This window comes from Podarcis pityusensis (genome assembly GCF_964106645.2).
Source record: "Podarcis pityusensis genome assembly, contig: HAP1_SCAFFOLD_70, whole genome shotgun sequence".
Classification (NCBI taxonomy): Eukaryota; Metazoa; Chordata; class Lepidosauria; order Squamata; family Lacertidae; genus Podarcis; species Podarcis pityusensis.
Genome location: NW_028293322.1, coordinates 151,355 through 177,120, shown reverse-complemented (window position 1 = coordinate 177,120; position 25,766 = coordinate 151,355). Strand labels below are relative to the sequence as shown.

At 46.5% G+C, this 25,766-nt stretch overlaps 2 long non-coding RNA genes across 3 annotated transcripts; one reads left to right on the top strand and one right to left on the bottom strand.

Annotated features, from left to right (window-relative positions):
* Positions 1 to 1,976: 1,976 nt before the first annotated feature.
* On the top strand, positions 1,977 to 14,793 carry LOC308469089. The gene is made up of 2 exons (XR_013981999.1): positions 1,977 to 7,261; positions 14,428 to 14,793. It is a non-coding gene; the product is annotated as an uncharacterized lncRNA (long non-coding RNA).
* Positions 14,794 to 21,919: 7,126 nt separating this feature from the next.
* LOC308469095 lies at positions 21,920 to 25,696 on the bottom strand. 2 transcript variants are annotated; one of them, XR_013982003.1, is made up of 3 exons: positions 25,451 to 25,696; positions 23,587 to 23,679; positions 21,920 to 23,052 (listed from the first exon to the last, which is right to left on the bottom strand). It is a non-coding gene; the product is annotated as an uncharacterized lncRNA (long non-coding RNA). The 2 variants fall into 2 exon arrangements; XR_013982004.1 differs by lacking the exon at positions 25,451 to 25,696 and having other exon boundaries at positions 23,587 to 23,719.
* Positions 25,697 to 25,766: the final 70 nt, after the last annotated feature.

Below are 25,766 nucleotides of genomic sequence, written 5' to 3'. Positions count from 1 at the left end.
GGCTTTCCTATCGCTGTTGTGGAACTACAAAATGCTACATTTAGGCCACTGCTTTGCTTTGCAGAACTACAATTTCCAGAGTTCCCTGGAAAAAAGGATTGTTAAACTCACTCTTCATATATAGCACTGTGAAATATAAGTGTGTGTGTGTTTGAAAAATCAGCTTTGTCCACACATGTATATTTTAGGGAGGGGAAAAACTCACTGCTTGACCACTTTTTAATTCCTTTTATATTCCTAACACCAGGAAATGTTCTTACCCCAGCACAGCTTTATAGGGAGATGAAGCGTACTGCATTACCGTATCTTTAGAAAGGGACATTATAAAGAGCAGGCAGGGGGCTATTTTATCTCTGATCTTAGCGCTAAGCACCACAGTGCTGAGATCAGAAAGTTTGCATTTTACTTTTCACAGATATTGCCCTCCAAAGTGCTGGGTAGTGGGGAGGGGGCTGGAAATGATGGTTGTGTGTGCATCAGCACCTGTCTTTTGTGTGTGATAAATTTATGTAAGAGTGTGTCTAGTGTTTGAGCTCTCTGTGTGTGTGTCCATGCATGTGTACACTGACCACTTTCACCACTGGCATGTGGCCTTCAGAAAAGTGTGGCTGTCAGTGTGTCCCTCTGACCAGAAAAGACTAGCTGTTCCTTGCTCACACCAAGCAATCTCACCTGAACGTACATTTGGGGTTTGAGATTATATTAATACACAGGCTGAGTCAGTAAATGGGAGCAGGGGTAAGGCTTGTGATCTGGTCACATAAACATTTGATACGGTCATTCTAAACCAGGGGTTGCCTTCCTTTTGGACCAGTGGGCCCATTTCTAACGTTGGAGGCCACCAGTCACAAAATAGCTGCTATTGCAATTGAGGGGGACGTGATGGTGGAGGATAACCTGAAATGGTTGCCACAGGGAGTGTGGCGACATGCAAAATTAGAGACACAGCCACCCACAACAATTTTATGCTTTCCATGGGAAGTCTTACCTGTCCCAATTGTAGAGATACACAACCATGGGTGTAGCCGGGAAGGGGACTCCCCCCCCCCCCAGCCTGGATCAAGTAAAACAAAAGGAATACATAACTAACTGACCAATCACATCGGTTCTGCCCCCCTCAACAAAAGTTCTCCCCCCGCAACAAGAATCCTGGCTACATCCATGCAAACAGCACTGATTTTAAACATACTGTACACTGATCCTGCTGCTGAACATTTTGCTCCATAACATCATTTCTAGGAGGCCTGGAGACACACCTAAAAAGAAGAATGAAAGTGTGAAGTCTGGGGCATGTGCCCAGGTGAAAGCCTTTGCTTGGTGCCCACAGGTGCCACGTTGGAAACCCTAGTTCTAAACTTAAAAGCAGAAATGCAGCACAGTCTTATGTGTGTTTACTCAGAAGCAGTGCTTTTTTTTCTAAAAAAAATGTTTAGGGGTATGCGTACCCCCAGAAAAAAGCACTGCTCAGAAGTAATCCCTGCTGTGTCCCAAGGGACTTTACTCCTAAATCGATGTTCTTGGGGTTTCAGCCTTCTGCTGAAAGCTCCCTTAGACACAGTGAGGCTTATTTCTGAGTAAACATGTAGTAGTGAGTTGACACTGGGTTGGTACACTGTGCTTAAGCCCACCAAAATTACTAGTCAGCCTATCTAGGAATATTTAGCTGCAACACATTGGCAGACACTGTTGGGGGACAGAGTGGAGTGCTTCGACTTGCAAAAGTTTCTTTCCAGGTGAGTGGCTTGGAGAGGACATAAAGCAGGGGTCCCCAAACTAAGGCCCGTGGGCCAGGTAAGGCCCAAGGGACTCGTTTATCCAGCCCGCGGCAACTCCCACTGCTGCTGCCCGCTCTTACCTGCGCTGCGCGGCTGTCCACTTCCGGGTCGGAGGAGCACCAGAAATAGCTTGTGAGCATGCACAAGTGTTTGCGTATGCGCAAGCATTATTTCCAGTGCACATCCGGGCCAGGAGGCCCGTGCACATGCGCACAAGCTATTTCCGGTGCTCCTCCAACCCTGAAGTGCGCCGGAAATAGCGTGTGCGCACGCATATGGGCACTCACTCCTGCCCGCCGTGTGATCAGCGCTGGAGACACCAGCCCGAGGCGCAGCAAGTTTGCTGACCCCTGTCAAAACAATGATGGGAAACCTGTGACCTACCAGGTGTTGCTGGACTCTAGCTCCGATCATCCCCAGCCAGAGTGGACCATAGGGATGATGGCTTGTAGTAGGCCACAGTCTCCCCATCCCTTGTAAAGTAAGCAACTAATGAGAAATGGAGAGTGCTTAATGTTCAGTTCTGCGTTCTCTTTCAGGAGCTGCCAGCGCAGAGAATGTGACTTCTACGCCTCCTCTTCGTCTCTTAATGGGGTCATACTAGAGATTTCTGTGATCTGGGCTTTATCTGCCGTTTCTGGGCAATGTCTTGGAAAGACGAGGGCGTGCTGCTTATCCCATGACCCAGCAAGAATTGAAGCAACAGTCCATTCATTTTATCATGGCTAGTTGGGAGGGGAGGGTGGAGGTAATTTATTCAAAGTTCTTCCTTCTGCAAACACTTCACTCAAACCTTATTCGTTCCTCCTCAATCCCTTTCCCTTCACAGCAGGTAGATCTGTAGCACCTGAAGAAAATGTTTATGGAGGGCTTTAAAATCTGAGTAGGCTCAGGATGTTCTCTTCTGGGTGTCAGAACATCCTGTTTTTAAGACTTGTGAAATTGAATCTCCTCCACAGCAACAAATCCATTCATAGGTAAAAGGCAGTAAGTATTTTGAAAAGCCCTGCCAGGATCTTGTCTCTGTAAAGCTGCATCTGACACAGGTTTCACTGAACGTTGACCAAAATGTTATTACAGACAAATTAGGTGCTTTTTGTTGCCTTCTATAGAGTCAAACCTTGATCTATGTATTGTTTACTCTGGCTGCCAGTTGTTCTCCAGGGTCTTTGGTTAAGAGGTATTGACAAACCCTTCAGTGTGAGATCTTTGAAATGGAGATGCCAGAGATGAACCCAGGACCCTTGGGCATGCAAAGCATGTCCTGTACAACCGAGTTACTTTGTTCCGACATTTTTGGGATGGTGCTATTGTTATAAATAGTCCCATCGGTCTGCTGCAGAGTGATGCACTATACAGGAGGCTTTGCAAAAAGTAACAGCCAGATGCTTACCCCTGAAGAGTTTGCAAAGTAAATTTCAGCTGTGGGTGGGTTTGGAGGAAAGGCAAAAAATCTAAAGAGGGGATGGATTGTTCTAGGAATCTGCAGCTGAAGACTGCACCAATTTGAGCCCACAGTAAGTTGCAGACCACGAGTTCAGGTCAGTCTACACACAACAGGGGCATCAGCTTGGAGAGATGGCATTCCAACCTCAATTACTAAAGCTCTGACTTGGACAGGAGCACAGTGGAGTGTGAACTGCCGATCCAATTGCACAGCAATTGTCTGTGACCTATAGACGGGACTTCTTTTAAAATTTCTTCTACAAGAGGAGGCAGCAGGAACCAGGTAAAAATGAGTCCGGTTGCACTTTGGTCTCTCAATACTGTGTAAAGCACCTACATAGTATGTGGATCAGCAAGATTATATAAACTCAAGAGGGGTTGACATACTGGAGATTGAATTTTTTTTGCACGCTTCATATTTTCTACTTATTCTCAACTTGGAATCGCTTAAGCCCAGGTGTAGTTAAGAGCTGCAGCCTCATGCGGTGATCATAACTAGCTTACGTAGAAGTAAATTCAGTTGGTTGCACAGTGGGACTTGGTTCCTGCCCCTAAAGATAATGCAGGTGGTCTGTTTACCAGGTGCAAGGAAGTGGCCAGTTGCGATTTTCTTGGGTCTATTTTATTAGACAATTCAAATGGCTTTTGTGGCCAGATCTTATAAACAGCCTAGTCAAATGACTGATTTCTTTTCTTAAGCCACGTTTACACATACCTTTAACTATTTTATCCCTTGGAACCAAATACGTGCTGAATTCAATTTCCAGATGGACCTTCTTTCAGTCTCTGCTTCAGGTGTCCAAAGCAATACGTTTGCTTAGCATTAGCCATGCCACTGATGCTTTTTTTTAGAATGGAGCAATTCAGTGCTGCTGCTGACCTATCCACTTACAAGGGTTTGACACTGCTGGAGGGAGAGGCTTCATTGCACCCATTATGCACATCAGGAGTGAAGAGGCTTTGTCCCTGCAGACTTCACTCAGCTACAGTTGCCAGCATCCCTGCTGATGGACCATTCTGGCTTGGTCCGATGGGATTTGGCTTCCCTCTGAAGTCTGGGGGGCAATAGGTTCCCCTTCCTTGACACACAAGATAGATTTTAACCTGGTGGCTAATTTAATGCTCAACAATTTCATACTAGAAGGGTTTGATTTTAATGTGCAGAAAACATGGATAACTATCAAGTAATGATGCTTTCTTTCCACAGTTTTCCATATGCTGAATGCTTCTTACCACAGTCCTCTAGAAAGCCTGATGCCATCCTCGTGCCGTAGAAGCAGATACAGTAGTATTCTTTTCTTGAGGAAATCTGGAATGTCCTTCGAAAGCTCCTTTCTGATTTCAGTGCATGGCACAGGGGTTGGACTCGATGGCCCTTGTGGTCTATTCCAACTCTATGATTCAGTCTCCCCTAACCTGGTGCCTTCCAACTTGTTTAGAAGTCTCTTATTCCAATCAGCCTTTGCAAGCATGGACAGTGTTCAGAGAACGATGGGAGTCTTGGCCTGACAAAATAGGGATAAGCCACAGATTGGCTTTAAAAAGCATGTCACGCTCTGGCAGAGGAGGGAGTCTGGTTTTGGTAAGATGGTCATGAAGGGCCGACCCACCCATGGGGCAAGTTAAAGGCAGCCGCCTGGGGCAGCAGGATCCATAGGGTTAGCAGATCCGACCTGCAAGGAAGGCTGGGAATGTGGCCTCTACAGTGGCCTTGTTCCTGATGTAGATCTTCACTCACCCCTTCCCTGGTGGGTGGGCGTTGGGTGTTTTGCCTCAGGTGCCAAAATGCCTTTGGCCGGCCCTGTGCGTGTGTGGACCATCAAATCAAGATGTTGATGTTTTATTCCCAACCCAAGGCTGGCAGATGTGTTGGAACGACTGAGCCAATGGTAGGCAGAGAGACTGTCATCACAGGTGTGAGTGCAAAGTCAAGTAGCTAAGCATTGCTAACCCCATTTTTATCCCAAGTGGCTCTTCCCTTACAACCTAAGCTTTCCCAGCGAACTTCCTGGCTTAGCAGGGGATTTGAACTCTGGTCTCCGAGGTCTTAGTCCAACATTCCAACCACGGCTCCACATTGCCAGTCTTGCAAGAGAATGAAGAAGCCTAGGAGGAGATGGCAGGAACAAGTGACCCATACTGTTATATATTGCATAGAAAACCAATACGAATGGGCAGTTTCCAGAACGTTAGCTTCTTGCATCAAAAAACGATCCTGTGGCACCTTGGAAAAGTTGATGGCAGGTGTTGCTGCCACCCCATCGTTGTGCCTCTTTCCTGGGCTGCTCAGCGGCAGCAGTTTCCAGTGAAATCTCATGAGATTCATGCTCTCCATGAGATCTCACGAGATTTCGGCAAGGTCTTGCTGGAAATGGCTGCCAGCAGAGGCAAGATAGGTGCCCTCTTTTGGACTTCCACCACTTGAGGTGAGTGCCTCACCCTGCTTCATCAGTGGGCCGGGCCTGTTAACAGGCTTAGTGAGCCAGCCATCACTGCTCCAGCTTGTAGGAATGCTTTTCTTTTCCACCCTCAAAGTCATGTTCGAAATACAGTGGTACCTCGGGTTAAGTACTTAATTCGTTCCAGAGGTCCGTTCTTAACCCGAAACTGTTCTTAACCTGAAGCACCACTTTAGCTAATGGGGTCTCCTGCTGCTGCCACGCTGCCGGAGCACAATTTCTGTTCTCATTCTGAAGCAAAGTTCTTAACCTGAAGCACTATTTCTGGGTTAGCGGAGTCTGTAACCTGAAGCGTTTGTAACCCGAGGTACCACTGTATGTTTGTACGAGAGAAGATTGCCTGCCCCCCAAGGCTGCTGCAGGCAGATTATGAGTAGGATCTGCAAAAGGGTTGAGCGTCCCTCTTCCTGCTCCTTTGCCCCATTTTTGTGCAAAAATTAAATGGGCCATTGAATGTTTGTGTAATACTGTAGTCAGGTACGTTTGGCTTGGGCCATGAATGGACAGGTGCTACATGTCACCATCCAACCAAGAAGGGGTCCTTGGTTCTGGTGTTTATGGAGTGAGGGAGGTTCAGTAATCACAAGCAAGTTGAGAACAGCATTTAACTGGAATTGCCTGTAGAGAGCTTGCGTGCCTAAGGATCCTCCCAGCACTCCTACAGATGCAATGGTGACCTGCGTTTGCTGGCTTAACAACATTCCAGTGTGAAATATTTCACACCTGCGTGCACCTTAACAGCAAATTGTGCTATTTTGTTAAACCGGTGTTGTCAGCTCTCCTGAGCCTCGGACAAAGAAAAAAAATCTCTTTGCCAGTCCCCTGATCCTTTTTAAGCTGGCAGTGGTCCTGGGCCTTCCTGTGTGCATATCAGATGCTTTGGCACCGAGTTGGGGTCCCTTTTACATTCCAGGTGTATATAGGTAAATATATCCTGGAGGTGGGGTTAGGGCCTGTTTCCCTTCAGGGCTTTGTGTTTTAAGAGCTGCACTCGCATCCATTCAAAAGGAGCGCCATCTGTTTCATAATTTTGTTTCTCCGTAGGCAAAAATCTTGCCTTCCTGTTCCCTTTCCTTAGGGTCATTTGCTGTTGAAAGACAAAACCTTCCGAGGAAACTGGGATGGGTGAAAACTGAATAAGGGTGTGTCACGGCGTTTTGCGTCGCATGATGGGAGCAGGCAAAGCGTTAATCAGGAAAACGTGACCCAATTATCTGTACAGCTAAGATGCATTTGCTTCTGTGTCGAATTGAAACAGCATTTCTTAATACATTTTTAAGTGACTCACACAGGCTTTAACAACTTGTACAGGAAATTAGAAAACCATGACTCAGCTGGGAAGAGAGCTCTTTTCTCTTCACAACAAGCCTGTGTAACCAACTCTTTTCTCTATAGGCTGCTACAACTACACTCATGCTAATCTTTTGTCTTTTCAGCCTAAAAGGCCAGAGTCAGTCGGTGCTTTGATGGAGGCCCAGGAACCGCTTCTTGCAATGCAAATGGCAAAACAGGACTGGGAAGTCAAGATAAACCTAAATCGGCTGACTTGCTTTTCAGAGCTGCCACCAGTGCAGGCCTGAGGTTGTCACTTTGGAAAGTTCATTAATTGTTCAGTGGATCGTAAGCTGCTTAGCAGAAACCTAGATCTGCCCTTGTTAATAGGACATGTGCAGAGCTGAGGTTCAGCACCGTTCTTCGTCCAGTAGGGGGAGAAAGAGACGCCAGGCACAGTGAATCGAAAATGCACCAGTGTCAGAAAGATCGTTTTTCTGCGTGCATGGCAGGAAAACGGTCACACACCCCAGGCTGTTGTTTTTGGAGCAAAGGAGCAGGCTGGTGCACTTAGTCACAAGTCGGCAAATGCTGTTAAAGGCTCCAGTCTTCCAAATACGTCACCACCCGTTCGTCAGGCAAACGCATGTTGCTTGCGTAAGGGGCAAGATATAGGTGCCCTAGCAGTGGAGGAGAGATGATGGCACCTCCTCTGTGCAGACCCAACTGTGCAGGTAGTGTTACTGCATCGGGAGCTGGAACATCAAAGCACCCTTATAAATCAAGTGGGGGTGTGGCCCTCCAACATGCAGGGATTGTGGGATTTGTAGTCCAACAACATCTGGAGGTCACAGGTCATTACAGAAATGCTAAATCGCTGGGAGCAAGGATTAAAAGTTGGCGATAAATTGTGGAGGAAGGTGGTTCTTCACTTCTAACAAAAAAGAGCTATAGCTCAGCTGGTCATATAGTGGCTGTTAACCGTCCCCAGGGAAGCAAAAGCAATGCAGCTGTTTGTCCCCTTTATCCTTCTGTATGTTCTGTGCGCTTTGGACTACAACTTCCATAATCCCTGTTCCAGCATGGCAAAGCTGGATGGGCTTGATAGGAGTTGTGGTCCAAAACTTGCAGGTTGGCAGAGGATGTGGGGTGTGGCTCTTTTCTCTGCCTTGCCCCCAGCTTTTCCTGCAGATAGGAGGAGAGATGGTTGGGACTTAATATTCAGCATTTATCTAGCATGGGTCCCAAGTGCTGTAAACTACATACAGTGTCCCTGCAGTCCCTTACAACAACACTGTAAAGTAGGCAAGTATTATCACTTGCCTCCTGCAGATGAAGGACTGAAAGATGGGGTTTTTTTCTGCTCTTGCTAGCTTTGCCTCTGTGATACCCCAGCTAAATAGCATGAACTCATTTATCCCAGCCTATTCTATATATGAAAAGTGTAGTTTCTGCCTATTGTCTTGAGTTATGCTCTCGATGCCCTCACCTGCTGTGACTCATGCTATCTTCTTTGCTGCCTGCTTGACAGCATCAGATCATCATGTTCCTTCCAGTGCCAACTGGAAACCATCCGGGAGGTGCTGCAAATGAGATTACATCTCTCCCAGCAGCCACCTGCTATGACATCTTAAGAAGAAACGTAGGTAGCATTTGCCATAACCGGATCTCTGATCTTATCCTTTGCACGTTCTACATACTAGGCACAGTTCCACTTGGCTTGATGCATTTGTGCAAATCCAAAAGCTCGGGCTGTTGCATTAGCTGATACCTTTTATCACAGCCTCCCCCCCCCCACAAAAAACAAAGTGTGTTTGCTGATTACACCATCACATATGGCATGTGCCAAACAAATGTTGCCAAACCACAGCTCCCATCAAGTTAAATTCTGGCCTGTGAATGTTGAAAGCACAGAATGTAGAACTAAGTTTCCTGAGAAACTTTGCTCGCTCTTTAGCAAGATGCTGGACCTTATGACCACAAGGACATGCCCAACAGTGAATAATGTATTGTTGAATCTCTAAAGCCAGAAGTTTTGGTTTAACACTTTTCCTGCTCCTGAGGCCCTGGGCAGCAGGTGCCAGTCGGTGTACACAAGAAGTGAGGAACCCTTGGGCCTCCAGATGTTGTTGACTAAGAGCTGTCACCATCCCTGGTCATTGGCCATGCTTGATGGGACTTGTAGCTCAGCAACTTGTGTAAGGTCAAAGGTTCCCTACATCTGGTGGAGACAGTATTGAGCTAGATGGGCTACTTTTCTGACTCTATAAGACAGCTATCTACATTCCCATTCAGTAGGATCCTCAACCCTTGGAGAGCAGGGAATAAGGAAATCTGGTTCTGCTGGCCTTGTCCCATGTGCGTTTCTTTGGATCTAGCCCAATAAGATCAATGACAATAATCCTTTTGCCTGGATGTGCCTACGTTAAAAGTGTTTGGCTAGCACCTGGAAGATACGGGTTCAAATCCCCACTCGCCATGAAGCTCACTGGGTGAACTTTGGCCAATTGCTTAATCTCTGCTTCACCTCATTAAATGAGGTGAACCATGAACATTACATTGAACTTTTCTTCAAGGTGGGATATAAAATAATAGCCTGCAATGAAGGAAAGCCCACCACCTGCCAAGGTAGCCCATTCTACTTGCAAGCAGCTCTTAGTGTTAGAAATTTCTTCCTGATGTTTGCTCTGGGTCTCCTTTCTTATCATTTGAATCCATTGGTTCTGGCCCTACCCTCCAGAGCAGTAGAAAACAAGCTTGTTCTATTTTCCATGTGACAGCCCTTTAGATATTTGAAGATGGCTACCATGTCGCCTCTCAATCTTCTGTTATCTAGGCTAAACATACCCAACTCCCTCAGCTGTTCCTTAGAAGGCTTGGTTTCCAGGCCTTGATCATCTTGTTCGCCCTCTGCACACATTCCAGCTTGTCAATATCCTTAAATTGGAGCAGCCCAGCAAGTAGGGGTGGAACCACTATATCGCTGTGCATCTGCTCCCAACCCAACAACCTGATCCAGCAAGATGCCAGCCCCAATGGCATCACATGCTGCTGAGAGATCAAGGAAAGCTGGCAGGGACACACTCCCAAATGTCCCTCTCCCAACAGAAGTCATTCATTATGGTGACATGGGCCTTTTCTGTACTAAAACTAGGCAGGGCAGTGGCTAACGCCCCTCCTGCAATGATGAATTACTTACCCCCTGGGCCTAGCCAGTCAGTCCCCTCCAAGTAGATGTTAACCACAAAGAGCAAGAGTCAAATATGGACGTGGTCAGTTGGATTCTTCCCAGACCCTTATTGGCATCCTAAGACTTCAATAACTAAAACTGATCCTACACAATCTGACTAGGTGGTGCACTGGACACCTCCATAGGATCCTTGCCGATAGTAACATCAAGTTCAGAATGAAAATGAGCGACCTTGCTCCCAAAGTTCCTTGCAAACCTGTCCCAACAGGCCTCTGAGGGTTCCAGCACCTCCACTCGGGCCAGATTTTGGCGATCCTTGCACCACTCAGAAAAGCTGTATTGGGGGATGCAATGGTGGTCCTCTTTGCTGTCATCACTGCCACACAATAATGTTATATGTGCCTGGATGCCCATCCCTGCTTAAGGACATCCTTCCCCCATGGAATTCATGAATCATACCTCATTCTTCCCATTTTGACCTTACAACAACCTTGGGAGGTAGATTAGGCTGAGACAGAGTTAGTCACCCTGGAAGTTTGACTGCTGGGATAGCTCAGTTGGTACAGCATAGGACTCTTAAATCTTAGGGTTGTGGGTTCAAGCCCCACGTTGGGCAAATGATTCCAGCATTGCAAGAGGTTGGACTAGATGACCCTTGTGGTCTATTCCAACTCTACATTTCTACCATTATAACCCTCGTTACACTGGATCCCCCCCCCCCCGGATGATCCCTGTCTGCTTATCCATTTAGATCTTGCTTCAGGTCTGGCGATGGAATGTGGATAAAATCCTCGGTTTTAATATTCTGCATCTTTCTTCTCACCAGATTGGTTCAGAATACCAAATTGGTACATTTTGACTGTCTGCATTATCAAGATTTTGTTCCCTTCATGCCCTCTCTGGCTTGACTCAGGAACATACGCACCAGGGCCATTAGCCAATCTGACTCATCCCTCCACTCGGTAAACAATAATTTTCAAAATCCAGACGCTGACTCCCAGAAGATGGGACCTGGTTCACCACTTAGATGGCTTGCTTCTTTGCAAAGCTTCTAATTCCTGAGAGAAACACGGATGGGATTAATTACCCAGCCCAAAAGGATTATGCTGAAAAGTTTGCTTGTGATTTGAAAGTGTGCTACACAGAAGTGGTCCCCCGGAATAATAGGAATATTGGCATTATTCTGAAATTCAGATTGTGCATTGAAAACCTTTGCACTAGTTTGACTCTTCTCAATAAAAGAGAAAAGAACGAATAGAGATTTCAGGAATAGCCAGCTTTTACTAGGGTTGGTCCTATAGTTTGAGTGAGGTGGTTCTCTCAGGCAAAATATCTCCCTGCTGATCTCAAGCTCAGTGGCAGAGGTTGTCCCATCACTTCTGCTGAAGTTTGGACATGTGCACCATATATTTGAAGCACTATTGTACCATTTTAACAGTCATGGCTTCCCCCTCAAAATCTTAGGAGCTGTAGTTAAGGGTGCTGAGAGTTGTTAGGTAAAGGGACCCCTGCCCATTAGGTCCAGTTGTGGCCGACTCTGGGGTTGCAGCACTCATCTCGCTTTATTGGCCGAGGGAGCCGGCGTACAGCTTCCGGGTCATGTGGCCAGCATGACTATGCCTCTTCTGGCGAACCAGAGCAGCGCACGGAAACGCCGTTTACCTTCCCGCCGGAGCTGTCCCTTTTTATCTATTTGCACTTTGATGTGCTTTTGAACTGCTAGGTTTGGCAGGAGCTGGGACTGAGCAACAGGTGCTCACTCCGTTGCAGGGATTTGAACCGCCAACCTTCTGATCGGCAAGTCATAGGCTCTGTGGTTTAACCCACAGCGCCACCCGCATCCCTGCTGAGAGTTGTTAGGAGGCACCAATTTCCCTCACAGAGCTACAATTCCCAGAGTTCCTTGGGAGGAACCATGACTGATAACGAGAGCATTTTAAATGTGTGGTACATATGTGGCCTTAGAGGCAACAGTCAGGTTTTTCGGGATTTTGCATGGGGGTGGAGGCATTGTGTAGACATCTGGTTCTTCATCTCAGCAACATGTCTTGAGTCAGCTATGTAAATGCTTCTAATTTAAGAAGCTGGTCCCTCGAAAAAAGAAAAAGCCACAGTAGGATGACATTTTGGTTGGCCCTAATTCAAGGAGTGATACTATGGCCGGTTGTTGTTGTTTAGTTGGGTCACGAAGAGTCGCACACGGCTAAACAACAACAACACACCATAGTGTTACTGTTTTTGTTGTTTTGTTGTTTAGTCATGTCCAACTCTTCGTGACCTCATAGACCAGAACACGCCAGGCACTTCTGTCTTCCACTGCCTTCCGTAGTTTGTGCAAACTCATGCTGGTAGCTTCGAGAACACTGTCCAACCATCTTGTCCTCTGTCATCCCCTTCTCCTTGTGCCCTCCATCTTTCCCAACATCAGGATCTTTTCCAGGGAGTCTTCTCTTCTCATGAGGTGGCCAAAGTATTGGAGCCTCAGCTTCAGGATCTGTCCTTCCAGTGAGCACTCAGGGCTGATTTCCTTCAGAATGGATCGGTTTGATCTTCTTGCAGTCCATGGGACTCTCAAGAGTCTCCTCCAGCACCATAATTCAAAAGTATCAATTCTTCAGCGATCAGCCTTCTTTATGATCCATCTCTCATTCCATACATCACTACTGGGGAAACCATAGCTTTAACTATACGGACCTTTGTTGGCAAGGTGATGTGTCTGCACTTTTACTATATTTTACTTTATTTATACCCCACCCATCTGGCTGGGTTTCCCCAGCCGCTCTGGGCGGCTTCCAGCAAAACAGAGAAAACATAATAAAACGTCAAACATTACAAACTTCCCGATTCAGGGCTGCCTTTGCAAGAGAAACAAAACCCTGCAACCAAACCACAGTGACTTGTTTCCCTGAATCAAAACAGAAGTACAGAACTGCATGCCACATTTGTAGAAGGAAATGCAAAAAGCAGAACAATTGTTGTAGTGTCTGGGAGCACAGAGCACCCACAACCAATTGATCACAGATCTGTTTGGTGGTGCCCAGTGACTTGGAATCTTGCACTCTCTGTTCCCTGAAAGACAATGCTCCCTGCACAATGCTCCCTTGGGCTTCTTTTCTCTTCTCCTGGGCCTGGGCATTTTAATTGCCTATATAGTTCAGAACTCGTTTCAAGCTTGGCCAACAATGACAGCTCTTGGAGATTTATGGCGTTCTCTTTGTGTGGCTGCGGCAGGATGCCCCATGGAATGGAGTTTCCCCAGCTGCACTATGCAGATGTAAGAATTCCTGAGAGTTCGCTTATGGATAGCAGGGTTTGATATTTTTCCGCACAAAGATCTGACTGCGAAGAGTCATAGGAGAGCGGAGCCATGGATCAAGTCAGAACTAGAGAACTATGAAGGACCTAATAAAAAAAATCCTTCCAGTAGCACTTTAGAGGCCAACTAAGTTTGTTACAGTGGTACCTCGGGTTACATACGCTCCAGGTTACATACGCTTCAGGTTACAGACTCCCCTAACCCAGAAATAGTGCTTCAGGTTAAGAACTTTGCTTCAGGATGAGAACAGAAATTGTGCTCTGGCGGCAGCAGGAGGCCTAATTAGCTAAAGTGGTGCTTCAGATTAAGAACAGTTTCAGGTTAAGTACGGACCTCTGGAACGAATTAAGTACTTAACCCGAGGTACCACTGTATCGGTGTGAGCTTTCGTGTGCATGCACACTTCTTCAGAAACACGAAAGCTCATACTAATAACAAACTTAGTCGGTCTCTAAGGTGCTACTGGAAGGATTTTATTTATTTTGCTTCAACTACTGCAGGCTAACACGGCTACCTACCTATAACTATGAAGGACCTGTAACTTTATAAATGTATTGTGGCATAAGATTGTCAGTTGCACAAAGTGTGGTCTTCAATAGCCTTCTCTCACACACCCACACCCCGCTGTAAATAATATAGTTTGTCCCATGAAGCTTTATTATCACATATCTGTACTCCACCATTTTCCCTGACGGAGACTCAAGAAAAGGCTAAGTAGTAAATCCTACACAAATCCAAAGCAGAGTCCCAGATTTCTAATGCCATGCAGCCTGCAGTCACTACTTTTTAAACTGACGTACAGAAATCGACACCATTTCATTTCCTTTGAACTGTTTTGGATGCTAGCCATGTGTGTACATTCTTCTGGTTCAAAAAAAGGTGTTTTCAAGGTGCTTGTTCTATGACATGTTGCTTTATGGAACCATTTGTGCAATACGTTTAATAAACTTTTGCACATTTCTTGTTCAGACAGGCGAGCCAGAGGTAGAGCAGGCTCTCATGATTAGATGAATGAGTACATCAGAGACAAAAGGCGACTTTTCAGCAATTTGATGATGGCATCAGGAGATAATGTAATTACAAGCAATGTTTTGCTTTGGCTACTACATAACGTTTGTGTGTGAGAAAACGAGCAAAGGCTTTGCATAATTTTTGACTAGTGCATCCAGTGATCTAACCCTTCCAAATCCTTTAAAAAGAAGGAAAGAAAGAAAGAAACTTGGAGGGGGGGGGATTAAGAGTGCAAATCACATTTCTTTCCTCCTTTCAATATCACTTGCTTTTACCCACCAAGTGAATTCAAAAAGGTTTGCAAAAACTGTGCCACATCATAACGGGGGGGGGGGGGGGAGATTGTGTTTTTATTTCATAAAATTTGTATACCGCTTGATTGTAAAAAACAAACAAACACACACCAATGTGTTTTATGAAAACAATAAAATTATCAGTAAAAGCAATTATAAACCGCTCTTTGAAGCATTCAGACATGATTGAAATCAACAATAAGCAAAAAAATTGATGGAAATACGTGTCAATGTTCTACATATTTGTGTAAGCTAGTCTTAGCAAAAGTGTTTTAGCAGTTGATGAAAAGAGTACAGTGAAACCACCTGCCTGCTGTCAATAGACAGGGAGTTCAATGTGTAGGTGCTGCCACACTAAGAAAGTGATTTCTTACAAATGTGGAATGAGGATTGTGTCCAGTAAAGTCATGCTCAAGGAAGACCCACTGAAATTGGTGGAATCCAACGTTAGTAATATTCAGAGCAGATAATTGAATTCAATTGTCTTTAGTTACATTGATTTCAAGGGGTCTTCTGAGTCTAAGTCGGACGTCACTGAATGGACTTAAGTTTATGTACATCAGATTCCCCGTAAAAGATTGCTGCCACACACCCAACTCCAGTCTATGGTGGTCCCAACCCCACTTCACATTTTAGAGTGTAAGAAATGAAGATAGTTCCTCCAATTTTTGATAATGGGCCGTCATTCTTTATATTTGGTATAAAACAATGATATGTACATTTTGTTTAAAAATTCAGGGTTGTATCCAACTAGGCTACTCTTGAGTAGGCGCATTGAAATCAATGGACCTAAGTCAGGTCTATTTATTCAATCGTTCTATGCTGAGCGGGACTAACATTGGTTAGAGCCCATAGCAAGTCCAGAAGGAAAAAGTGATTCCTTACGTCAGCAGAGTGTGTTACAGCTCAGTCACTGAGCATAAGTTGAGCAACGTGGGAGAGTCAAGCTGTGTTTGAACTTCTTGGTCCTCCTGGCTGACAGGCAGAACCTGTTTAGAAGTATCTCTTAGGAGACACTCAACAGTCTTTCTGTTTTAAGTTCTAGGGTGTGGGCAGTTGGGTCACCATGTAGGTTCCAGGTTTGTGGGGAAGGGCTAAAAAATATGCCCTCTTTGAGTGGGTCCAGATCATGCGCCCAGTCCTCACCACAGCACAGAGGAGGTTGTTTCTGTTCCTCCTCCTTGCTCTTGTTACTGCTCACATACTTGGAAAGATAGGGCCGGCTCTGGCAATAAGTCAGGGCTGGGGAAAAAATTTTGTGCCTGAGGCAGGCACTCCCATCTAGCCAGCATTCTGCCAGTGGAGGGTAGGGCCAGAAGGAAAAGTGGGAAGAGCCACTGCTCACATACCCTCAAACATTTCTCCGATGAAAATAGGGATGTCCCATTCCATAATGATAATTTGACTATTTAATACCCCACACATCTTACTGGGTTGCCCCAGCCACTCTGGGCAGCTTTCAACATACAGTCCTACCTTGGAAACCAAACACCTTGCGAATTGAATGTTTTGGCTCCCAAACACCGCAAACCTGGAAGTGAGTGTTCTGGTTTGCAGACGTTCTTTGGAAGCCGAATTTCCGACACGGCTTCCAATTGTGTGCAGGAAGCTCCTGCAGCCAGTCGGAAGCTGTGCCTTGGTTATCGAATGCTTTGGAAGATGAACGGACTTGCAGAACAGATTCCGTTCAGCTTCCAAGGTACAACTGTATATAAAAACATCAAAAAAATTAAACATAAAAAAACTTTCCCTATACAGGATTGCCTTCAGATTATTATTATTATTATTATTATTTATACCCCACCCATCTGGCTGAGTTTCCCCAGCCACTCTGGGCGGCTCCCAAATGAGTGTTAAAAACAATACAGCATTAAATATTAAAAACTTCCCTAAACAGGGCTGCCTTCAGATGTCTTTTAAAGATAAGATAGCTGCTTATTTCCTTCACATCTGAATGGAGAGCGTTCCACAGGGCAGGCGTCACTATCGAGAAGTCCCTCTGTCTGGTTCCCTGTAACCTCACTTCTCGCAATGAGGGAACCGCCAGAAGGCCCTCGGCACTGGATCCAGTGTCCGGGCTGAATGATGGGGGTGGAGAAGCTCCTTCAGGTATACAGGACCGAGGCCGTTGAGGGCTTTCAAGGTCAGCACCAACACTTTGAATTGTGCTCAGAAACGTACTGGGAGCCAATGCAGATCTCTCAGGACCGGTGTTGGCTTGGGGGTCGGATAACTCCATACCCTCCAACATTTCTTCAGTGAAAATAGGGACATCCTAAGGAAAAGTGGGACATTCCAGGATCAAATCTGAAACCAGGACGGCTTCTCTAAATCAGGGATGGCCCTGGAAAATAGGGGCACTTGGAGGGTCTGAGCTCAATGGCAGAACGTCTCCCTTGCAAGTGGAAGGTCCCATGTTCAATCCCTAGCATCTCCAGGTAGGCTGGGAGAGATTTCTGCCTGAAATCCTGGAGAGGTACTGCCAGTCAGAGTAGGCAGCACTGAACTAGATGGACCAACGGTCTGTCTTGATATGAGGCAGCTTCCTATGTCCCTAAGAGCAATGGATGTAGATCATAGATTTGCATAGTTGTGTATCATCTATCCAGGGAAGCAGGAAATTGAAGGGTGCATTCCAGCTACACAAAAACACTCCAGGAGGGCGCAAAGCAGAGCTGGGGAGAGGGGGTGTGGCCTGAGGAGAGTCCCAAGGGCCAGCCAGAAAGGCCTCGAGAGCCACCTTTGACCCCTGGTCCTGAAGTTCCCCATGCCTGCATTAGGCAGAGCGAGGGAACTGCCTGAGGCAACAGGTGCTGAGGGATGGGTAGGTGACGCAGAGAGAGATGAGGTAAGGTACAACTGCCATCATGAGTGGCTTCTGTGCATGGAATGAGGGAGGTGCCATCTTGTCCTTTACCTCAGGTGGCAAAATACCTTGAGCCGGCCCTGTGCAAGAGGGCAGGTGAGCAGGGAGGAACAGAAGGACCAGGACCAGCAGGTTCTTGCAGGTTGTGGCCTTTGGCAGCTGGCTGACGGCGACAAGCTCTGTTATAAGACGCAGCGGAACGGGTCCAGAATTTGCAAAGAATGGCAGTGGAAGAATTGGCAGGATGTCTGGGAAGGTCACAGAAGGCAGGCAGGCAGATTTCTTTATTATTATATGCATATCCCGTCTTTTCTCTAAGGAGCTCAAGGTGTTCACATCTCCCCCTCCCTCCCATTTTATCATCACAACAACCCTGTGAGATAGGTTAGGTGGAGAACCAGTGACTGGCCCAAGGGCATCTGGTGCTGAGCGGGGATTTGAACCCTGGTCTCCCAGGTCCAACGTTCTATCCAGTACACAACATGCAACATCCCTGGACTACTTCTGGGGCCCCAGTGCCCTGGCAGGACCCATCCCTCACACTTGCTCTGTCCCCTCCCCACTTTAAACAAAGGAAGGTTGGGAGCCATCATTTAAACTTCCCACAATGCCCTAGCATAGCATTCCTCCAGGGCATTGTGGGAGCTGCAGAGACTCACCAAGACAGGAGAGGGCTCAGAGGGAGGGCATTTTGCCAAGGACCCTCTCCAGCCCAGAGCTGGCACTGACCTAGCTTTTCTGGAAAGTAAATGGCTTTGTGAGCATCGCGGCAGATGGAGCATACCAGCCACACACTGCAAGAAGAGTGTGTCTGTTTAGAGACAAGACACAAAGAGCCTGAGGGCTGAAAGCGAGAATGTCAGTTAAATTAGAACGCTGGATTCCTGCCCTTCAAGGCTGCATTGCAGCGATTCACACATGCACCAAAACAACAGGTGCTAAAAGGGCTGGTGTTTGTAAAAAATAAAAATACCCCAAACATTTCAGTTCAGAAATATTTTTATGTAGAATTGTACAGGCAGCTCATATCTGATTTAAAATGAAATAAAAGAGTAAGAGCTCCAAATGGCTCAGGTTCCAAAAGTCTCCTGCTGCAGCCTGGTGCCATCCAGATGTTTTAGATTGCAGCTGTCTAAACTCCTGCGTTGGAGGAGTTGAAGCCCCAAATATCTGGAGGGTACAAGGGTGAGGAAGGCAGCTATAGAACACACACGCACTGTGCATTTTTAAATAAACACATGCACCTGAGCAGGAAATGTGGCTAACATAATGCAAGAGGACCTGATAGGGGGGTTGCATTGCAGTCTCTCTCGAAAGAATACCCTCAGCAGAAAAAAAAACAAACCAATTTCAATAGCACTAACCTTAAAAAAACAGACATTACAACACAGTGTGTCACCTTTTGTTCAATATTGTAGGGATGGCAGCTAATCTAATCACTCTTGCTTTCCTTCAACCCTTTAATCTCAGAGCAAAGATCACAGGACTGCAGAACCAGTGAATTATTTATGGCCAGATCCCTGCTGAAAGCATGAGTGATATCAGGGAATCTGGAGTGATTGGATTTACAGTGGTACCCCGCAAGACGAATGCCTCGCAAGACGGAAAACCCGCAAGACGAAAGGGTTTTCTGTTTTGGAGGCGCTTCGCAAGACGAATTTCCCTATGGGCTTGCATCGCAAGACGAAAGCCCATAGGGAAATGCTGGCGGTCGGGAGCAAAGACTTTCGCCCACAGCCGGCCTTCAGAAGAGGACCTCTTCTGAAGGCCGGCGGGGGGCAAAAGTCTTTGCTCCCCCCCGCCTGCCTTCCCCCCCCCTGCCTGCCCCGGGCGATCTTAAAATGCTGGCGGGCGGGAGCGAAGCGTTCGCTGCCGACCCCCAGCATTTTAAAATCTCCCCGGGACAGCAGAGAAGTCTCTGCTGTCCCGGGGAGATTTTAAAATGCTGGGGGTCGGCAGCGAAGCGTTCACTGCCGACCCCCAGCATTTTAAAATCTCCCTGGGACAGCAGAGAAGTCTCTGCTGTCCCGGGGAGATTTTAAAATGCTGGGGGTCGGGAGCAAACGCTGCCGACCCCCAGCATTTTAAAATCTCCCCCTGTCCCGGGGAGATTTTAAAATGCTGGGGGTCGGGAGCGAACGCTTCGCTCCCGACCCCCAGCATTTTAAAACGCTGTTCCGAAGCGGGGCGGGGGGGCGGGAACACCTGCCCCAGCCGCCCCGCTTCGGAACGCTGCTCCGAAGTGGGGCGGGGGGCGGGAACACCTTCTGAAGGCGGGCGGGGGGCGAAAGTCTTTGTCCCCCCTGCCTGCCTTCCCAGGGGCTTTTAAATCGCCCCGGACAGCGGAGAAGTCCTCCGCTGTCCGGGGCGATTTTAAAATGCCGCCCGCCAGCATTTTAAGATCGCCCGGACAGCGGAGAAGTCCTCCGCTGTCCTGGGGTTTTTTAAAATGCTGGGGGTGGGAAGAAAAGCCCTTGTCCCCCCCCCCCAGCCTTCAGAAGAGGTCCGGGGACAGACTGTCCCCGGACCTGGTCTGAAGGCGGTTTCCCTAGGAACGCATTAATTGATTTTCAATGCATTCCTATGGGAAACCGTGCATCGCAAGACGAAAAACTCGCAAGACGAAGAGACTTGCGGAACGAATTAATTTCGTCTTGCGAGGCACCACTGTATAGGTTTTCCATAACAATCTAGAATCTCGCCTAGGGATAAAAGGTTGCCCAAAGACTCACGGCTAAGGCAAAAGCCAGGATGAATAGCCCTGGACGAAAGAGAGAGCTGATGAATAAAAGGTAAAGGACCCCTGACAGTTAAGTCCAGTCACAGACGTCTCTGGGGTTGCGGCTCTCATCTCATTTTACAGGCCAAGGGAGCCGACGTTTGTCCGCAGACAGTTTTTCTGGGTCATGTGGCTAGCATGACTAAGCCGCTTCTGGTGAACCAGAGCAGCACATGGAAACCTTCCCACTGGAGCAGTACCTATTTAACTACTTGCACTTTGACGTGCTTTCGAACTGCTAGGTTGACAGGAGATGGGACCAAGCAACGGGAGCTCACCCTGCCGTGGGGATTCGAATCACTGACCTTCCGATCAGCAAGCCCTAGGCTCAGTGGTTTAGACCATGGGTAGGCAAACTAAAGCCCGGAGGCCGGACCCGGCCTAATTGCCTTCTAAATCTGGCCCGTGGACGGTCCGGGAATCAGCGTGTTTTTACATGAGTAGAATGTGTGCTTTTATTTAAAATGCATCTCTGGGTTATTTGTGGGGCATAGGAATTCGTTCATTTTCCTCCCCAAAATATAGTCCACCCACAAGGTCTGAGGGACAGTGGACCGGCCCCCAGCTGAAAAAGTTTGCTGACCACTGGTTTAGACAGCTGATGAATACCTGCCCACATATTATGGAGTGGGACTGAGGTACTTGTGGGTCATGAGCACATAGTTAAACTTTGGGAGGCTGTGATGGTCACCAATGTGGATGTAATTTGAGAGGGATAATGTCATCAGCACCTTATCTAGGCAAAACCACTAATGGATTGTGTGAAAGATAAGGGGTGTGGCCTTTGGGAGTGTCCTGAAAGCCATATGGAACATGCCTGGAGGGTGAATTTTGACCCCTTGGCCTGAAGTTCCCCACCTTTGCATTGAGATGATGGTTGTCGAACTGTGTTACAAATAGCTTTGAGTGAATGCTCCAGGAATTATTTTTTGGGGCGGTGGGGGGGGGGGCACGCAGGGAGAGTCCTTGAACAAGTGACCTTAAGTGAGCTTCCCATCTATCTATGCACCCTGAGAGGCCCACATCATCCTACATTATTCCCACTGTCCACCTTGCTTTGCCTCTTCCTCTGTGCCCAATCCATTCAGCCTCCCAGAAGGAGAGAGCAGTTCCCCTTTTGGTTCCTGTTTCTTGGGGAAGGTGAATAGGCGCTGACAGCAAGAAGAAACAGCAGCAGAACAAGGGGGTACCTGGGGTTCAACAGTGGACTCCTTGCTGAGGCATGGGCCCCTGAAGGTGCCAAGTGATGCCAACCCATAATGTGGATCTTGCTCATATCCTGGAAGAGGTGATGCTTGCAGGTAGAGGTACTCTTGGGGCCATGATCCCCCTCTTCATTCTCCTGCAAACGTCCAAGTTCACTGCTCTGCAGTGTCTCAGCAAAGAAAGACCCACCCTCCCTTCCCCCCAGACTTCCCTCAGATCTTCTCTCTGGTTTCTCAGCACATGTTATTCTCTGCATATTATAAAATTGTAAACATCCTTAATTAATCTATCAATATGTTACCAATAAAAAGTTTGTGTATGTTTATTTAAAACCTGCCAAGGAATCCAGTTCATTTTGTTGTTTCTTTAAGTACTTTGCAAAAGGTTCCCATTCTTCTTTAAAGTCACAGTTGTCCTTATCACGTAGTTTGTGTGTCAATTCCGCCAATTCCGCATAGTTCATCAGTTTTTCTTGCCACAGTTCTTTGGCTGGGATTTCCTCATTCTTCCATCCTTGTGCTATTAAGACTCTTGCCGCCGTTGTCGAATGCCAAACAGCCTGTCTCATGCCCCAAACAAGCCTGATGCCCTCCCGCCCAGAGGAGACGATACAGTGGTACCTCGGGTTACAGACGCTTCAGGTTACAGACTCTTCAGGTTACAGACTCCGCTAACCCAGAAATAGTACCTCGGGTTAAGAACTTTGCTTCAGGATGAGAACAGAAATTGCGTGGCGGCAGCGGAAGGCCCCATTAGCTAAAGAGGTACCTCAGGTTAAGAACAGTTTCAGGTTAAGAATGGACCTCCAGAACGAATTAAGTTCTTAACCAGAGGTACCACTGTACTGTCATGTCGCCAATGTTAAAAGTCAGATTCAACCGCCAGGCTGGTTGGCCCGTTGCCTGATCTGCATGGGGTTACACTCTTTCTGAAAGAGCAAGACCCCAGTCTGAGAGTGCTCCTGGATTAGGCTTTGTCAGCGATATTGATAATGTTCAACGTATTAGCCACTTGCCGCATAGAGAGTCTCCAAGTGACATGCCATTCTTTTCAGAGCAGTTTCCGCAAGTGTGGTGATTTGTGGCTTCACACTGCCACTTCCCCTTCTTCTCCTCTCCCTGTGTGCCTCCTAAATCTGTTCGTTTGGGCGTTGGTTACTTCCAGATTGGATAGTTGCAATACGTTCTGTGTGGGATTTCTCTTGTGGTTCCTCCAGAAGGTGTAGTCAGTGCATCATGATTGCTGACAGGACAGGAGTGAGATGCTGCCAGCATGTTACACCTTTGCTGAATGATCTGCACTGACTCCTGACTTCCTACCTGCCCAAGTTCAAGGTGTTGCTTTAAGTAGCTTGGGACCAATTTACCTGAGGGATCACCTTGCTCAACTCCTTCAAGGTGTGGAACTTGCACTCTTGCACGCATCATAGTTCCTGGGTTCTGAAATTCCCAGATTATTGACATTAGTTAATTGTGCTGTTTCTGCTACCTGCTAAAATGATTTTTTTTTTAAGCCTCCCAACAAGTTGTATATACTGTACATGTGTCCCCTCCCCAATTTTTTGAATACGGACCATTGTTTCAAATCGCTTTATGTACACCTCTTAGGAATTACATTTAAGTGGTTTATAAATTCTTCTAAATAAATAAAATGCTGGTAGTGTCTGGTGTAGGTTTTCTGCCCCTTTTTAAAATGGTGGCCAGGGTTATTTACAAAGGGAGTGGGTTAGAGAAGAAACTGCAGCTAGAATAAATACATTGGATATAATAAACAACCACATTAAGGCCAGTTTGGAGGCAAGGTGGGTGGTGAACCAAGCTAGGGTCTTATCAGTGGTGACCCTTTGTGAAATGCCTCCTGACAGAGGCTTGTGCGGTGCTCACTTCATTATATTTTCAGCTCCTGGTGAAGACCTCTTGGTTTGCCCACATTTTTGGATTCAGTTTTAATAAAACGCTTTGCACTTGACTCACGTTTTAGTATCTGAGTTTACTGTTCTGCTGTTTCTTAACTATTATATTGCTGTCGTTTTGCTTGTTTTTGATCTTCCAGTTTTGTGAGTCATTCTGGGAAGAAGAGCAGAAGGAAAATACATAGAATAAAAATCAACTATATATATATATATATATATATATATATATATATATATATATATTCTCCCTCTCCAGTCACATTGTCATGGTTCTTCTCACTAACCACCCTTGTGCACTGAAAGAAGTTCCTCCCATCCACCAGCCAGATGTTTGCCCTTCACACATACCAACTGATGTAAAAATTGGGGTTTGGCTTTCACTCTTCAACTCCCTATGGGACTCCAAGTCCCCTATGTCCATGATCGGTCAGAGAAAATGGATGGAGGCAGGATCCAGTGAAAAGCAAGGTTAGCAATACAACTACAGTAAGGTTAGTACAGTGGTACCTCGGGTTAAGTACTTAATCCGTTCTTAACCTGAAACTGTTCTTAACCTGAAGCACCACTTTAGCTAATGCCGCTGCCGCCGCACCACCAGACCACGATTTCTGTTCTCATCCTGAAGCGAAGTTCTTAACCCGAGGTACTATTTCTGGGTTAGCGGAGTCTGTAACCTGAAGCGTCTGTAACCTGAAGTGTATGTAACCCGAGGTACCGCTGTATTTAGATACATGTGCATTTATGAATATTTATTATATATTTGAGACCTTAGAATTATTATAACACAACATATACACAAGATCTTTTACACATTTGGAGGCAGTTCTGGATATGACCACCCCTAAAAACAAACAAACAAAGAAAGCACACTTTCAATGCCTGAGGGACTTCAGGTGACGCCCTCCACCAAACAGACACATTATAAAAACAAAGGTGGCCCAACTGCTGAGGGAGTGGGGAAGAATGATAAAGACAGATTGTAAATATGGATTGTGAAACTGCTTGCCTATTTAAAAAAAACACTTTGTAAATTATACATTATAAAATAAATATTATATAAATGGTTAAGGACTGTGAGTGTATGTCATTGAAAAAAGTGGAGCACATCCACCTTTAACCAGACAACAGAAATGACCCTGTTTTTCCCCACACAACTTCAAGATGGGTCCCGTGTGGGTTTTCATCGTGTCTGGGAAAGGTCATTAGTTTGTTTCGGTTGAATTTTAAATAAAGATTGGTCTGCCTAGCTAGACGTATTCCTGGAGGTTTCATCACATGCCATGCCACAGAGACGAAACCGTTTGTCCTTAGGGAAAAATGAAATGTATTTGTTTATCCAAGGGAGTTATCACATTACCAGGACGTATGAATGTCAACAGTAAGATGGCAGCGTTAATCTAATTCAGAGATCAATGTTCCTTGAAATACAGTGGTGCCTCGCAAGACGAAATTAATTCATTCTGCGAATTTTTCGTCTTGCGAAGCACGGTTTCCCATAGGGTATTAACGGTTTTAAGAAAAAGGAAACAAACTTGCAAGACGTTTTCGTTTTTCGTCTTGCGAAGCAAGCCCATAGGGGAATTCGTCTTGCGAAGCAACTCAAAAAACGAAAAACTCTTTCGTCTTGCGAGTTCTTCGTCTTGCGAGGTACCACTGTGATTTGGAGTTTATTGAAAGCCTACTTGGGCCTATTTGAAATTACTTTAATTCACTGGTTTTGCATTTGTATGTGTAATGAATTTACATTGGCTATCAGCAAAAGGCATCCAAAATATTAAGCAGCATTGACAAAACCTCAGCAAATGCCAGTAACGGTCCCTAGTGTGGTGTTTTCTATACAGTAGTGCGGAATGTAGCCTTGTGACTTTTAGGTAAACCCCAAAAGGCCTTCATTCCCATAGCAACAGTTGAGCAACCGAACGGACCAATAGGAAACGAGGTCTCCTGCGCGGCCTTTGACCAAACAAGTTTAAGGGACGCCGAGCGGGAGGGGTAGAGCGAACCCGCCGACATCCAGGCGGAGAAGAACAAACCATTCCCAACGTCACACTACTACGAGGAGGCGGGGGCTGTTATTCGGAAGGCCCAACCAGACATCAAAAGAGATAAAGAGAGGCGGGACCGTTGCGCCCTCAGCGAATCCACGGCGCGCGTGAAGAGCCGGGCCAATCGCGTCTCGCCTGGACGCCGCTCAATCAAGCGGCGAGCCGAGGGAGGCGGGGCCCAATCAGAAGGGAGAGT